Source organism: Manis pentadactyla, chromosome 19 (genome assembly GCF_030020395.1).
Source record: "Manis pentadactyla isolate mManPen7 chromosome 19, mManPen7.hap1, whole genome shotgun sequence".
Taxonomy (NCBI): Eukaryota; Metazoa; Chordata; class Mammalia; order Pholidota; family Manidae; genus Manis; species Manis pentadactyla.
The window spans coordinates 843,991-860,516 of NC_080037.1; the positions used below are offsets into that span (position 1 = coordinate 843,991).

A 16,526-nucleotide genomic window follows, 5' to 3' on the forward strand; every position below is an offset into this window, starting at 1 on the left:
GTCTGATCAGCGACCTCCCTCTGCTTCCATGTTCATTTCCATCAGTTCGGGTTGTTTTATTTATTTGTTTTCCCCATCAGAGTGTCACTGTCAATGATGCTGGAAAAAGCCTTGAATCAAGTACCACGTGTTTGCTGCATCACGTTCTCTTATAGAAGTTCACTCTTTAGTTAGAGAGGCACCATTGCAAAGCTTTCCGGGGAATTCTGCAGGTGCCCTCTGAGGCCCACGATGCCCGCCTTCTTGTTGCGCAAGGTCCCTCCAAGGAGAGGCTCTGGGTACCAGTGCCCCTTGGCACCCATTGGGTCCTTAGGAACTACATTCTGGTTGTGAGTCCCGTGCAACTGGCAGGGAAGCCAGCAACTCAACCTATCTGGCTTCTGTTTCCTGCACTAATATTTTATTAATAATACTTGCCACATACTGCAAAGTAATTAAGGCATATATGCGGGTGAGGCATTTTGAGCCCCTCAGATGAGAATAACTATATGAAACATTAAATAAAAATAACAGAACCAGCAATGAAGCCAAGACGGAGGAAAATGGCACTGCCTACATTCACTTCCGCCTTGTGGAGATTTTCCACTTTCTTAAAGGAGCAAAGAATGAATAAATTTTTAAACGGATGGCTAAGTAGATTGGCAAATAGGCCATTCAACAATTGTGTGTTCCCCTGCCAGTTAACTGGAGAGAGCATTTCACAGTAGAAAGTCACACCCAGAACTCTTCGGGAGAGGGGTCCAGTGGGGGAGCCCCACGCACAGAGTCCCACACACAGAGGGAGCCCTGACCTTGACCTCAGTTTCCACATCTACCACACAGGAAACTCAGACAAAAGCTGTAAGCTACTTTCAGTACAAAAGTCCGGGGTCCCTGAAGCCTCATTGTGATAACCCCAAGAGTACGTTTAACCAAGATAACCCCAGCTACTAATCTGAAAGAATTAGCACTTCAGACGGTCTTGACCCGGGCCGCCTCCTGCACCAGTCCTCTCCCGAGCCCTTCCGACCGCTCAGCCAGAGGAGCGGCTCTCCCAGGCTCCTTCTTCCTGGGTAGGACTGTGCTCCAGCTCGGCTTCCTCGGCCACCCTCGGTCCACCCCCTGCGGGAAGCGGCATCCGCCTGCTCGGTGAGCCATCGCTCCGCGGCTGAAATCCCCGGGTCGGTTATTATCCAGGGTCCTTTCAAGGTGATTCCCAGGGACTGCGGCTCTGAGCAGCTCCATGAACGCGCCAAAACCTGAGCTCTTCTCTCCAGAGGCAGCTGAACCCAGGAGCCGGAGTCTGCCACCCTGCCTGTCACCGGAGGACTAGATGGCCGGAACAAGTGCAGGGTAGTTCTCAAACGTCACCACCACTTGACAGAGGCAAAATCAGGGCAAAGTGAACAAGGGAGGAGGGATGACCGCCTTTCCAGAGGGCTGTGTAAGGTCTGAGATGATGTACGTAAACCACCTGCTCTGAGGGAGACACAGAATCACCACTGAGGGATGCCCCGGTCCGCGGGCCTTGGATCTCAGCACGCCCACCCTCCCCAGGAGCCTTGAACAGAAACCACAGGTCCTGGAGTTGTCGTGCTCTCTGCTGCCACTGGGCCTTTGCATGTGCTGTTCCCCTTGCCTGTTCCAACCCCCCAGCCCATTCTCTTTACCTAACTCCAATTCAACATTTTTAATCTCAAAGTTCATTCATAAATTAAACAAGTGTTTATTGAGCAACCACTATATTCAAGGCACATCTTTGAAGCTGTGAGTTCATCAGGAAGCAAATCAGATCAAAACCCAGCCATGTGTTTTCCTAACTTGTCTTTCATAACGCATGTTTTCATCTCCATGCCGCTGGACCATTTGCCCCTGGGAGTGAGGATCGTGTCTCCCGTGAACACAGCACCAAGCAGATGTCAGGTGTAAGGCAGGTGCTCAATATTAAGCACATAATTTAACCAATAAAATTTATAAGAACTGAGGATTGGGGTAAACAGAAAAGGGCCAGAACATTAATCATGTCATTGGACCAGTAATAACAGTAGCAGGAGAAGAGAAATTTCAGGCCCTGATCTACAGAATCCTTGAGACCTTTCTGCTAGTCACTATATGGACCTTATTCTATAAAAGCATAATTCTTAGAAAGGAGAGTTATGTATCTGTTTGATTCCAGCTACAAGTTTAAACTTCCCCTGGGTTACCATGTTTTCTGCAAAGGAAAAAATATTCTTTGAAATGTTTGCAAGGAAGCTAGTGGGGCACAGAGAAAAGGGAACGGACGGTCCCAAAGGAGCTGAGGGGGCTGACGGACCCTCAGAAGGGTTTGGAAGGGACCCGTGGAGAGGGTGGCACTTGGAAGAGGACATGAGATGAGAAGACTGTCACGGTGAGGAAGGAATGTAGGACGGAAGGAGAACGAGGGAAACGCCGGTGCTGAAGAGCGTGGACACAGCAGGAGCTGCGCAGAGGTAAACATCACCAAAGTCACTGGGGACGGTTGATTTGCTCCACGTCTCTGGAGGTTCTGAGGGAAACGTTAACTCTGCCCGTCCCATAAAGAAGGAAACCAGCGCTCAGAGACTTGCCTGACGATTACAGAAGCCGGTCACCAAAGTTCTCTGATTTACAGTCTAAGAATTTTCCCACAAAAAGCAGAAAGGTAAGATCAACACTCAAAGGTTAAAGAGCAAACAGTGCTCACAAGCATTTGTTGCCATTGAGCGGGCGGCTGCTCAGGGCCAGGAGTGGCCGACGGGCTGGGACAGGAAAAGGCTGGAGATACCTCCACTTCAACGTCTGTCACCCTCGTGCTGGACAGGGGGGTGGGGAGGGCTGTGGGGGCTTGGGGATGGGGCGACTTCCACGCTGCGGCTTGAGGAAGTAGTTCTGAAAGCTGACCGGAGAGCTGAAGGCTTTGCCAGTAAGGAGAGTGGCCTGTGCAAGGGGAGGAACTCGAAAGGGTCTGAAGGCCCCCGAGCTGGAACACCTCCGAAGGCGTGAGTTCAGGCACCAGTGCACCAGCCAGACACAGACGCTGCCCCACAGACGGCGGCCCCACAGACGGCGGCAGCCACTGCAGGTTTTACGGCTCGAGCGCGCGGTGGCTAGGTGCACAGCCAGTCACCGACGTGTCGCTCCGACTTAGCCGACGTGAAGGTGTAAGGAAGGGGGGACGGTGAGGAGGCATGCACAGGTTTTTTTCACTAAATTTCTACTTTTAATTGGTCTTGTTTTCACATGTTGATTGAACCTGCTTGACAGAGGACATTTTGACCTGAAGTGGGGGAAGGAACGTCAGGGTGAAAGACTATAAGAAGGCGTTTGTTTTCACGTTGGTGTCCTCAGTAGCAGACACCAGGAGCCACAGGTGAGGATCCCCTGCTTCCACCCTGAGCACCCAGGGGCTCTCCCTCCAGTTGCCAGCCCACCAAGCAGAGGGGAACGGGAAGCCTCCTCATGCTCCCGCCCGGGGCACCGCTGGCAAGAACAAGGAAAGGAGCTGGGGATGCAGAAGGTGAACCAGGCCCTCCGCCTCGCTCCTTCCTGACAACAGATGGAAGAAAGGTAAACCCTCACCTCCTACGGTTACTGCTGACACTCAAGTGGGAGCCTCACTCTTGGTAGCTGCATGTTTTCCTAACCATTTGTCTTAACTTGACACTGGGTTCTGTTGCCTTTCATGAGAAAGGTCTGGGAGGCTGTAAACCCATGTGGTTGGGAAGGAATGTCCTGAGCTAAATGCGAAGGAGAGGAGCTAAGATTTCCAACTTTTTGCAGCTTGTCTGCTGTGGAGACTGGGCTGCAACAAGCTCTTGCAATTATTTGGGTGGGCCGTGTTTCTGAGGAAATAGAGGCCCCAGAACCTCCCAAGCGAGCGAGAGAATGCTTTCCAGATCGTCGGGGGGAGCAGCCCCTGGCCACGTGAGCTGGATGCTTGGCAGCCTTTCTGTGTGGCTGGCCAGCATCCTGGGGTTAGCAACACAGAAGGAACTCTCTGCGGAGCTAGAAGGCATGTGCACACACCAGTATTTTTGACAAATGCTCAGTTAATTATTTTCTGTGATTCTTCTCCTGAGACGCACACAGTGTCCACCAGGCACCAAGAACTAACCGCCCCACCTTCCCAGACCCCAGGGGAAACTTCACAATTACACACATTTGGGCTGTACGTCCACCCCACAGGAAATGGACAGATCAGCCCCTGGGGATGAAGGAAGGATGCAGAGCCTGGGAAAGCAGAGAAATCGCTCCAGTGGGAAAGGAGACAAACTCACAGAAGTAGAGCCAGAGCTCCTAGAGACCAACACGAGAAACTCAGGACTTCTTAGGAGGATCCCAAGGAAATGATGGTCAGAGAGGCTTTGATAAGTTGGTGAGAAATGTAGATCCTTCCGTAACTGGTAAACAGTTTAGTATTTGGGAACCTCGGTGCTCCAGGATGGAATTCAACTGGGGATTAGTTCCTGGAAATTGGGGCATATATACGGTGGTTCAAAAACAAATTATGCACATGTAGAGATGGGACGGGGATCTAAGCAGTAAAATCCATGACCTTCATGACTGTCTCCTCCAGATCGAACCCTTTTGTAATCTAACCTTTTTGTTTTTGTGTAGACGTTCTCCAGGTATGTTTAGCTCCTGACTTTCGTTAATCAAATACTTGCAGCTGTGGCTCTGTAAGATGCCCACAGACTTGCTGAGTAAAAGGTTGAAAAGATGTATCCCCTCTGAATGATTGCTACTTGGGTCAGAATCTTCCTGAAACACAGCAGTGTTGTTTATTCAAGCAACAGGCAGGAGTGGTAATGAGCCCCAGTTCTACTGATGGCACCGCTCTGGAGGTTGGCATCAGTGGAAAAACTCCATCTTGATTTATTTTTGTCAAAGGTTTTGAATCAAGAGATTTGTGCATTAGTTGTAAAATTAACCTCTCGCTGTAAAACCATTAAGGTACTTCTTTGTTGTTTCCACTGAAGGTTGATTTTATGAACAGTGACAGCAATGACATGCTACATCAATGTCACAGTAAGACCTGCCATTGAAATAATTTTCAGTGTAAAAGCTAGGATGCCAATTCCCCATTTAAGGATCAGTCATTCTCTTTGAATCCAAAACTCTCAAAGAAAATGGAAACTTACCTGAAAAAAAATTGAATTTAAAATACACTGAAATCATAAAGGTAAGAGATGTGTTATAAACATCTAGGGATACCTGCAAGTAAAGAAAATGTTAACTGAATGAGAATGCAGAAGAAAGTATCAAAAATAGCCAAATTAACTAAACAAAAATTTTCATGGGGATATAACTGAGTTCGTTCAGGAATTAGCATTGGTATTTGGATTTAAAAATCTGACCAAGACACTCAGAGGTGGAAGGAATGAAGTAAAGGCAGGAAAAGGGTCTGAGAGGAAGGGGAGAAAAGGAGAGAAGCAGACTGATTTTGAAAATAAAATAATCTGAAAGAGAAAGACCTTCCTCGAACCACCTACTGACCTCTGGAAAAAAAGAAAAGTCTTTTATTTTGTTTGAGTTTGTGTTTTAACCAGGAGACAGCTGGGTCTGTCTGAGAATGAAATGGTGAGCAGAAAACTTGGTTTGGTAAAAGACGGCATGGCCGATCTGACGTGAGTACGGGGCTGTCTGCATGTAGCGTGTACTGTATGAAGCAGGAGTGAAACAGTCTGGTATGCTTTGTTTAAAGAAAAAAACAGAAAAGAAAAAAGCCCCCCCAGAGGCGCCTCTCAGACATGTGTCATGGGCTCTTCTTCCATATTAACCACCACGCTGCCCTTCCCTCATTCCTTTGGCCACGGGACAGACAGAATTCACCGAAGTCTCTACCGCAGACATTCTCAGATGGTGCTAATAAAAAGAAGAAACCCGGACCAGAACTGGTGGTCCACATTGTGAGAGTTGCTAAATATCATCACAAAGCAATAATCATCCCACAGCGAGCTTGGTGGCTCGGCATTCTGAGATGCAAACACGAAGGCATGTGGTCTGATGCTGCTGCTGGCGGTGCTCATGTTTTGTGCTGGTGGTCTCGTCTTCTGCCTGGTGGTCTCACTTCTGCCTGCTCTGACAGCACCCGTGGGCCCACAGAGTCCCCCGTCCCACACGGGCTCACTGGTCTCTCTTCAATAAACGCACAACAGTTCATAATAGACATACTGCCTGGGAAGGACGCTGCAAATAGTCCAGACATTTTCCGTCTTGCTGGCGACCATTCCAGATCGAGCTGGCTTGGCATTTAAGTCAAGGCATTTGTCTACGTGGTGGCTTAAAATGCAGCCTTAGACCTGGAAAATCTAACTGGGTTCTTTGTGCCTCCTCCATCAGTGCTTGTGATAAATACTGAGCTGCTGGACCACAGCTAGAAGCTTATGATGGACAACGCAGAACAGGATCCAACTGTCACCCACAGACACAAAGAATTCACCTTTTGGTTAGAGGGACCTCATTGCCTTATAGTAAGCCGAGGCAGGTCATTCTACAGACTCTCTCGTCACACCCATTCAGGATTTATTTCCCAATGTCCCACAAAGAATGGCAAGGGAGGGCTCAGAGCTGCACAGGATACCTGTGTCGGCCCGAGGGTCAGAGGGTCACATGCCCAGGTGGCTGTCCCAGTTCCGACTCTGCAGAGGGCACAGAGCCTCCACAGCACAAGCTGGCCCAGAGCTCTCACAGGACCCCCCAGACCAAGAGTCTAACCTCAGTAGCATCTGGGGATCGTCAGTTGGATCGGGTCTGGGAATTCGGGCCCAGAACCCATAAACACCCATCCCAAAGTACCCTCCCTGCAAACTCGTGGGTGCTCACTCTCTCCACTCTTCTAATTCAGATTTTCATGGTCATTTTTCATCAAACAGAGATTGAGGCCCTGCTAACCCTATTTAAGACCTAGGGAAAGCCTCAAAAAGGACTGACCCCTGAGCAGGCTGATTTCAATGCTTCCACCACGGGCTGAAGGAATGCCCGCCTTCCTTATACTCTACTAACTTTTCTTCACTTGTTTCTCCCTCTGCATTGTAATTTCCTCAAACTCAGAACCAGACGTGCTCACCTTCCTATGCCCAGTGCCCAGCACAGTGCGTGGCACGTGACAAAGGGTCCATACACTTCCGTGGGCAGATTGAACTCAGCCTGTTGGGCTGGAGAAAATGATGACAGAGATGACACTGTCTAGTCCCTCCCAGGAAGGCCTTTCTAGCTCAGCGCCTGGCTGGGTCCCGAGTAGATGCTCAATAAATGCTTGTTGGCACATGGAATCTCAGGCTGTTACTCTTCTTCAAGTGGAAGGACAAGGCCACCAGGATAAATGAGGGCCAGCAAAGCCGATTTCTGTTTCATTTCACTCTTCCTGGTGATGTGAAACCTTCCCTCCCCTCCCTCAGGTGCTCAAGCACATAGGAATGAGAAAGAATCAAAGCAAGGGCCTGTTGACCTCACCGACCTTAACACCTGAAACCAGAGCCTGGACACGTTCTTAATCTGGAGAGGGTGTTTGAAAATAGGACCATCCTGGGTCTTTGAGGTGTTTGGTTTTTAGTACATCTACTCTCCAAAAAATCAAAACATTCTGTCCTTTCAGAATTTCCAGTTGGACCTTCACAACTGCATGTGAAGATGAATATGAACACACTTTGACCCTGTGTAACACACAATGCAGAGGGAAGGGCGGCCACAGAATGTGTGTCTGTGCATTAAGAAAATACGCAACCTCATCTGGTGGGTGTGCCCATGAGGGATGACGGCTTGGAGGTCTTCACTGATTGACATGCATTCTTTATCTCTACGCCTTCATTAAAACATGAGATCTAACGGGAAGCCCAAGAGAAAAGTGCCAGAGAAGGAGATAAAGCAGGTGGCAGAAGAGCTGCCCGTTGAGGCAGCAGAGGGTGCGAGCAGTTGGTACACAGCCCCGGAGTGAAAGCTGGGAATTCACCCTGCAGATTGCTGGCTCTGCCCCTCTGAGATGCCGGGCCCCAGGCTAAGGGCTGCGGAGGACACTCCAGCCCCGTGCGAGAGGGCTCACAGTGCGGGTGGTGTCGGCAGGGTGCTCAGAGGGGAGAAAGGAGACGCGCTCGGGTGGACAGAACAGAAAGCAGCTGTGGGTGCTGCCGGGAGGAAGATCCAGGTGCTGCGGCGCTAGGAAATGAAATAGCTCTTCCCTGGAGGAGGCTTCGGGAAATTCTAGAGCGGAGGTGATGCTTACACCCAGCCCGAGGCAGGAGTCCTGGTGGAATCGGCGTGGGGACGGCATGGGGGCAGGAATGAACGAGATCTGCTCGGTGAGCATGGAGGGCTCGGCCTGCCCAACATTTCAGGTGGACGCGGGCACACTGTGGGGACAGGGCCTACAAGGAGGACAGTGGCTGGCTTACAGGCAGCCTTGAGTTCCAAAGGACAGGGTTGGAATTTATTCAGCAGCCGTAGGGAGCCTTTTAAGATCTGATGAGATCAGAGCTTTATTTTCATGGGCTTAATCTAAAAACAGTACGAAGAGTTAAGTCAGGTGCAGAAGACTGGGGTGGCAGTGAATTGGGGTGTTGGAGTGACACCAGTTAAATCTTAACGAACACCTTCAGCAAGGAGGCGATCGGGTTACATTGCAACAGGACGCATGTCCGTACAAGAAGAGACCAGGACACACGCACGCACACACACACACACACACGGACGACATGTGAGCACACAGTGGGCAGGTTACCAAGGAGACAGACCTCAGGAGAAGCCCAGCCCATGAGTGCCTTGAGCTTGGACTTGACCATGGTGAGAAATTCCAGAATTATGAGAAAATAACTCTCTGTTGCTTGAACCACCCAGTCCACAGTGCTGCGTTGTGGCAGTGCTAGGAAACTAACACAGTTGTTTTTGTCTGTGTCTCTTTTTCTGTTTTCTTTCTATTTGGGGTAGAGGGACAGTTTTTAAGATGGAAGAAATAATAGCACATTTGCATGTTTTCAGGACATATCCAGAGGGAAAGAAATTATTATCTAGAAGGCAGAAGAGGAAATTGGTGGAGATGCTTGTTGGCAAGGTGACAGTGGAACCTGGTCTTTTCATCCCGGAGCTCATCTCAGCCAGAGGCCTCAGCCCAAGCAAATCCTTTCTGGTCTCTTGATAGTTATTGTACCCAAATCAGTAAACTTAATAAAGGAGAGGAGGAGGCTCTACCAGACTTGGACCTGTGGAGAACTTCTGAATCTGTTAAAGAAATAAATCAGATAAAGAGGAATTGTTTTTAAGTGGAAGGAAAGAGATAGGGGGGAAGAATCAAGGGAAGTTAAAAAGAAAAGATGAATTAAACTTTGTCAATGAGAAGTATGAGTTTCGTAAGCTATGTAGGTGGAGATGTTTTTGTGGGTGTTGTAATTGCTGAGAAAAAATTTAGCAAGATCCAGGGAAAGAGATAAAGTGACTCTCCAAGTGAATCTTCCCTAAAAGATTCTGTTTTCCGTATTACATAGTCTTCTTACTATGAAGGGTTCCTGCCTCCATATCATTACCACCCCCTTTTTACAAAACAAGGCATGCCATAGTTGTCAAAATGACGTTGTTAAAATGAAAAGCGTGGTCTGGCAAAGGGAAGCTGATGGAGAGCAAGCCCCGGCCGGGGAGATGACTGCTCGCACGGGCACCTTTGAGATGCTTGGCCCCGGGCCTCGGAGGGCATGTGCGACCAGCAACACGAGGCCTGCGGGGCTGGCGTGAGGGAAGGTGGTCGTCTCACCAGTGCATCTCAGGATTCCTGGAAACTCTCAGGATTCAGTCCCATTTCGCAATGGTTGGAGGATCTTGGCATAACGAAGCCAAGAGATGGGATTCATAACAAATGTGTTTTGAATCGGTCCAACATGTCACAGGGAGTCAGTCCCCAGACTAAGACCAGAACCCAGGGCTCCTGGCACCTCGCCAGGGCTCTGCCCACAGATCTCTATTTCCTGTGTCTTTATTTTTGATCTTGAGTCAATTCACAACGTCTCACACACTCCTGCTCTCAATCCCCCACCTTCTCCTCACATACCAGAGATGACCCCTGTTCGTGTCCCCCATAAATCACAGAAGAATGGAGCCCCATTGTCATTCTCTCCTCCAGGCACCCGGAGGACCATTACGGCAGAGAACCAAGGCTCAACATTGAGGCAGATCATTGAAGGTCATTCAGCTGAAAATAATTCATATGTACCCATGCCTTTCCTTACCAGACCATCTGGTTTCCGTTAGCCAGCGTGGTGTCCTCTGGTTCTGACGGCGGTGGCCTACGGTAATCACATTTTTGCTCAAAAAGAAAAGAGTCCTTCTTACATCTGTTCCCGAGATGTTGTTCCTCTCCTCCTTCAGCAATGCTCTGCATTTAGCTGAACAGAGACTCAGACTTCACGGTGTCAGGCCCTGGTGACTGTACCCGCTCCTGGGAGCGTCTCTGCTGCTCCTCTTCACGTCAAGATCAATCATGGAATTAAAGAACAGGAAAGCTGAGGCCAACCCGTTCACCTTGCTAACTCCTGACGGAACTTCACAGTTCTGAGCAGATGTGGGTTTATTCTACTTGTAAAGCGATTTTCTGTCCTTATCTCCCTCGAGGGAGAATGTATTAACTCACCCACTGAGAGGAGCTGGAACCTGTGGGCCGCGGCCAGTGTCCCGTCCACTGCAGGGACGCAGTCTCACATCTTTACATTCTCTGTCTGTGACTTGTATTGCCTGTAGGAACTCACACCTGCAGTCAAGCCGTAATCTCTTTCAGCCTGTTTATTAATAAACGATCCTATAGCGTTACCTACCGGTTCTACGAATCACCTTTTAATAAACGTATTAGTAGTTGTAAGGATAAAACATGAGACAGAGAAGGAAAGAGTGAGGAGTGAGTATTTCCAACCACAGGATAATGTAGGGAGCAGCCGACACGCATGAAGACGAGGAAAACGGAACATGGAGCTGCGATCCTAGGAGTCCGGCCTTGTCTCAAATGACGGGCATTGCTGCCCCACTGCCACGCGCCCTCTGTTATTAGGCTTTAGGTGCACTTAATACCCACAGAGATTTTATGAGCAAATAGTATCCTTACACCCATTTTGACCAACATACAAAGGAACAGAGGTGCATGGATATCTTTATGGGTCCCAGCGGGATACCGGTGCAGCACTCAAAAATGGGATGATTGGAAGAGGTTTAAATAAAAGCACTGTTTTCCTGAGTGTGGGCAGGCCCAGGGTATCACAGGGGGTGGGGATGCTGGTCATCGTGGTGCCATTACCGTCCCCAACCTTGGGGGCGGGGGCAATGATGCCAGAGCCAGAATGAGGGCTAATGGGAGGGTCATGGGGCAGGACCCCTGCAGAGGGGCACAGCCAGCCTGGGGCACCCGAGGTAGGAAGCAGGGGTGTAAATATCCCATCCCTCAGTCTCTCCCCTGCTCTGACTTAGCTGAAACCCACCAGAACCCCCAGATCAAGGGAGCCGGGGGACAAACCCACAGAGGTCAGGCAACTGGGAAGACAGCAAGGTGGAGAGGTCACAGGCAGAGGTAGCCGGGCACCGTCACTCCCAAGGGCGCGGCCACAGAGCAGGTCACCCAGCCAGGGGGTGGGAGTTCAGGCTCAGGCTCTCCACCGCCACACTCTCCTGCTGCCAGCTTAGAAACGGCAAAGAGAAGGGGGCCTAATTCAGGCAGTGGGGTGTGCAAGGAGAGTTGGGGAGAAGGGCTTGCAAAGCCAGTACGTTTACTGGGTGCAGAGCTCTGGCAAGACTCCCTGAGCCCGTTTGCTCATCGACAAAGTACGTCTGTAGCACAAAGTGCAGCTCTTTTCTCTCCATGCAGCTAACATCACCGATTCACTACACTCGTTCTGACCCGGGCTGGAACGGAACCGTCCCGGCTCTGCTGAGTGCCGCGCTGAGCCCTGGAAGCCACCCACCGCTAACCCGGGTCACAGAGAAAGCGGTCATGACATTTTCTGCTGCTCTTTCTGTTTTCACCTCACCCATTTCACCAAACCTGATTCAAGAAATGTTGTATGTGTGGCAAAGAAAAAAAAAATGTCAGGAGTGGTGATTTGATTTGCAAACAGGTTCTTCGCTCTATAAAAGGAGTTACTTTAACCCCAAAATAGGAGGTAATAATACAGGAGATTCCTCCATGATGAGCTGAGTTTACACGGGTCTGATGGTAGCCGTGTTTATAGCAGTCCCGTTTTCTTTTAGTGCTGCCAAGCCCCTACGGAGATACCTAAAGAGATGGTGCCTCACGGCAGTTTACAAAATATTGTTCAGTGCCAAAATTTTCCTGTGCTGAACACAAAGGTGGAAAACAGGTCTGCAAATCGGAGAGAAAGCCAGGCAGTAGGAGCCACAGATGCTCCACAGGAGCTTGGGAAGCAGTGTACAGTCCTAGCAGGGCTTTGGTCTCACTGGTGTGGTGCCTAAGAGAGCACCAGATTGGCCTAAACACCAAATTCTCAAAATAAAACTTAAAGAGAAGGGTAGGAAGATATCATATGATTCCTGGAACTTGGAGTGAAGAGAAAAAGAAATGGAAAACTGTGGGAAAAGATAAGAGATGAATGCTGAAGATCCGACGCCCCCAAATGATGGTTCTGAGAAGCGAGGACAGAGGAAGAGGAAACGTCATCAGAAAAATACAACAAGGAATTTTTTCCACGTGGAAGGACGAATTCAGAATGACAGTGACACCAAATGCCAAGTCATGCAAATGAGGAAAGAACTACTCTTAGGAAAGTCATTGTTGGAGGTGGGGAGGGTGATACTATTTAAGATTTACTTTCTTAAAAACTTACAAATATATAAAACAATATTGTTAACTGTAATCACCATACTGTACATTCCAGAATTTATTCATCCTTAATAGTGGGGTGTTCGTGCCATTTCATCAACATCTTCCCATTTCTCTGGCACCTCAGCCCCTGCAACCATGATTCCACTGTGTATCTCTGTGAGTTCGGCTTTTTAGGATTCCACATATAAATAACAGCAAAAAGCATGTGTCTTTTTCTGTGACATATTTCATTTAGTATAATGCTCTCAAGGTCAACCCATGTTGTCACAAAAGGTAGGATTCCCTTCTTTTTCGTGGCTGAGTAATATTCTGGGGTGTGTGTGTTTACACTCCACACCTTCCATACCCATTCATAGGCATTTAGGATGTTTCCATATCTTGGCTATTGTGAATCGTTCAGCCTAGAATTTAATAACCAAACTATCAATCAACATGAGGGTAGAATAAATATATTTTAAGATATGAAAAGACTGTGAAATTGGATCTCACATTCATAGGCTTTCATAGGCTGTCACTTGCAGGAATAAACCAAAACAAGAGGAAGCCCTGGGATTCAGAAAATTGTGAGTCCACTGCAAGCAGATGTAACAGGAAGCCCCAGGTGACAGGCTGGCCAGTCCAGCAGCAATGCAGAAATTCCCCCAGGAAGGTCTTTGCAGGGGAAACAAAGAGGGAAAGACATTGACTCACTGCTCTTCTTCCAAAAGTTGGGGAAAATTAGAGCAGAGAGTAAATGTGGTACTCAGAAAAAGTGAACAGGTACAAATATGCATGCAAAGCATAAAGGAACCTCAAGACCAGGGTCTAGAGAGAGCTCTCCAGGAAAGACAGGCTGCACAGGGACCCACAGAAGGAGGGGCAGGGGTGTCATCTAGAGGTAGGGCTCAGGGGCGTCTGGAGACAGGGATGCCGGCTACCCACAGGACAGGCAATCCAGGGACCTGGCAGCGGGGGGAGACGAGTGAGAAAATTTTAGAAGCACTTAGGAATCAGGACAAATTGGGAGACAGATAGCAGAGAAGGAAGAGTCAAAGAAGACTCCCTGGGTTTGGGTTAGAAACCTGGGCGTAAAATAGTAGCCTCACTGAGAAAGGAAGGCTGGAAGGTCGATGGTGAGCCATTCCGAGCCTCAGCTGCTGAAGGGATGCCCAGGTGAAAACGAGCAGGTGGCAGACGAGTCTGCAGCTCCGGAGAGCAGCCGGGTTAACGCGTGGCACCTGAAGCAATGGGTCGCCCGCCCCTGAGGGTAATTTAGAATAATAAGCAGTAAAATGTATGCGGGGTCTCCCTAAAGCTATATTCCAGTTGCTTTGATCTACACAGTGTTTAGTTTACAAGAATGCCTTCAGGCTACCGACCAAAAAACGATGTCAGAACAGCAGCAAGGCTTTTGCTTTGCCTCCTCACCCCCAGCATTTGACACTCGGCCCTTCTTAATTCTCCCCCAGTCTGCCTCTCCCCCCGACCCCCTGGAACATCCGTGCAGACCTTGTCTTCTTGCCCCTCCTCGCCTCTTCCTCTCAATCCTCATCACAACATCTCAAAAACTGTTCAAGCAAGTCAGCACCACAGTGGCCGCCTGGGGAAAAGAAATGGCCTGAACTGGGCCAAGCCGAGTCCGTCCCAGCGTCGGGGATGGGGAGAGGCTGGAAGTGAGCGTGTCCTGGCACGCTCGCTCCCCTTCTGTAGGCACTGCTCCTAAGCAGTGTGCCGCGGGCCTAAGTACCCGGTGTGCCTACCAGCAGCGTCTCTCCAGCAGAAGGCAGCTTCCCGTCCACCTGCAGGCTTGCAGGGGAGGCTGCATGTGGCCCTTACCTTGTCCGTGTTCTGCCGTCGCCACCAGTCCTGGGAAGCCTCTCTCAGACTAACCAAGGTTGAAGGTCATGGATCCAATCAGCCTGCCCCTTCCTCCGCCTACTTTGTGAGATTCTCTTTCCGGATCTACAGTGATTAGTTCCCCATCCAGGGTACCACCTTCTCATCAGCAGAGTAGCTCACAAAGAAAATGCCACTTAGTGAGCAGAGAATAAAAACAAATGGAAATATGGAGGAGCTTAAGCAAAATTTCATATACGTGCTATAGGTGGGGCTGTGGGCGAAGAATCATGGCCCAGGACACCCCTCGGTGGCGGGCACAGGTGCCCCTGTATCCTGTCCCCAAGCCCAGCTCCTGTTTTCTCAGACCAAGCCATCTTCTCTGCACTCAACTGCTTCTCCGCAGAAAAGATGATATAATTGGGGTCCAATTACTAAATTAAAATCACCTTCTAGAACCGCCTGCTCAAATTACACCCAGGTGACTTCAGCTGGAGCTTTGTGTGTTCCCAAACACGTCACATGTTCACAGACGGTCCCTGGCTCACTCCCGCAGGTGACAAACCGATTTCCCCTGTTCCCAGCTAAGAGGAAGCCCCGCCCTGCTGCCCACTGCTTCGTTCAGCCGAGGAATACAAACCTGCCAATATCTCCCTGGCTTGTTGAATCCCTCCTTCTCTTTGCCCTGACATACCTCCGCCTGTCACCCCAAAGCCACGGAAACGTGACGTCAGAGCATTTCCAGTTTAGGATCCAGAGACTGCTTAAAGTGCTAGGAGAAGGTGAAGTCTGATTGGGTATCTGCAGGAGCTCACATTAAATGTTGTCATGCTCACCCTCTGCCCTTTTTCTCATGTAGCCCAACAATTCTGGGACTGTTTCTTTGACATAGACAAAAAGAACTTGATCCCACAATTCAGCCAGCTGTGTTCATTGAGTGCTGCGTTTCAGTCCCACCACAGAGCCAGCTGTTGTCTCTTATCTCCTCTGGGGTGTTAGCCTGTGGCTGGGGGCGAGGGGGCTGCGCTATGACAGCGCTGGTGGGTATGGGCGAGACGACGCCACGCGGTGGGGCAGGCCTGGCTACCTGGGCCCTCGGCCCAGATGTCCCTCCAGCCAGCCCTGTCCTGATGCTGCAGCAAAGATACAGAAGTGTCCAGAGGCTGAGAGAAACAATCGTTCAATGCGATGACACACAGGAAAAGTGAAAAGCAGTTCTCCCGGTAGGTAAGCAACGAGGTGGAGTCTAGGACACCCAGAGAGGAGCGGAAGGGGCATGGCGGGTGGTCCCTTCCATCCTCTGGCCCTCCCGTGCCTCCCAGCCAAGGATCAACAGCTCAGTTCCCTTATGCTTCTGACTCACGTTCACTTTGAGTCACGGGCCCTGGATGGAAGTCTGGAAAAGCTGCTTAGAAGTTAGCCCTTCCCCAGCACTCCCCCTGACCCCCAAAGTGGAGAAACCTCACACAGATGGGGCCACACGTCTGCAGGGCGGCCACATGTGCACCGAGGCGCCCGTGGCTGGGCGGGCCACGTGGAAGGCAGAGTCCTCCAGCCCCAGACGCTCCTGCTGCGGAAGGCCCTGTGCTCGCGCTCACACCCACGCAGACGCCAAGAGCCCTGGCCGATGCCACAGCCACACCCCAGCCCACACTGCGCCCGACCCCCACACGCCCCATTCACCAGGCCTGGCTCCTGTTGGAGGTTCCTGAGTCCATCTCTGCTCGACCAATCTGGTTCTCTCTGGGCAGCCTCACGCAGCTCAACTCTGAACCGCTCCAAAGACCTGAGGGCGGGTGAGAAACAAAGCACAGCTCACTGGGCAGCCGGGGGACCTGCAGCTTGGGAAGCTGGGCAGGAGGCTGCCAGGGCTTGGAGCGACCCACCTCCCAGACACTTCAGGAGGTGGACCCCAGGGGACCTGGGA

At 50.2% G+C, this 16,526-nt stretch overlaps 1 long non-coding RNA gene across 1 annotated transcript in view; it reads right to left on the reverse strand.

The window, feature by feature from the left end:
- Positions 1–15,223, reverse strand: part of LOC130681696 (uncharacterized) — a 120,336-nt gene extending 105,113 nt beyond the window's left edge. Inside the window, exon 1 of the long non-coding RNA XR_008994945.1 lies at positions 14,600–15,223. This is a non-coding gene — a long non-coding RNA (uncharacterized LOC130681696). The remainder of the gene's footprint in view (positions 1–14,599) is intronic.
- Positions 15,224–16,526: the final 1,303 nt, after the last annotated feature.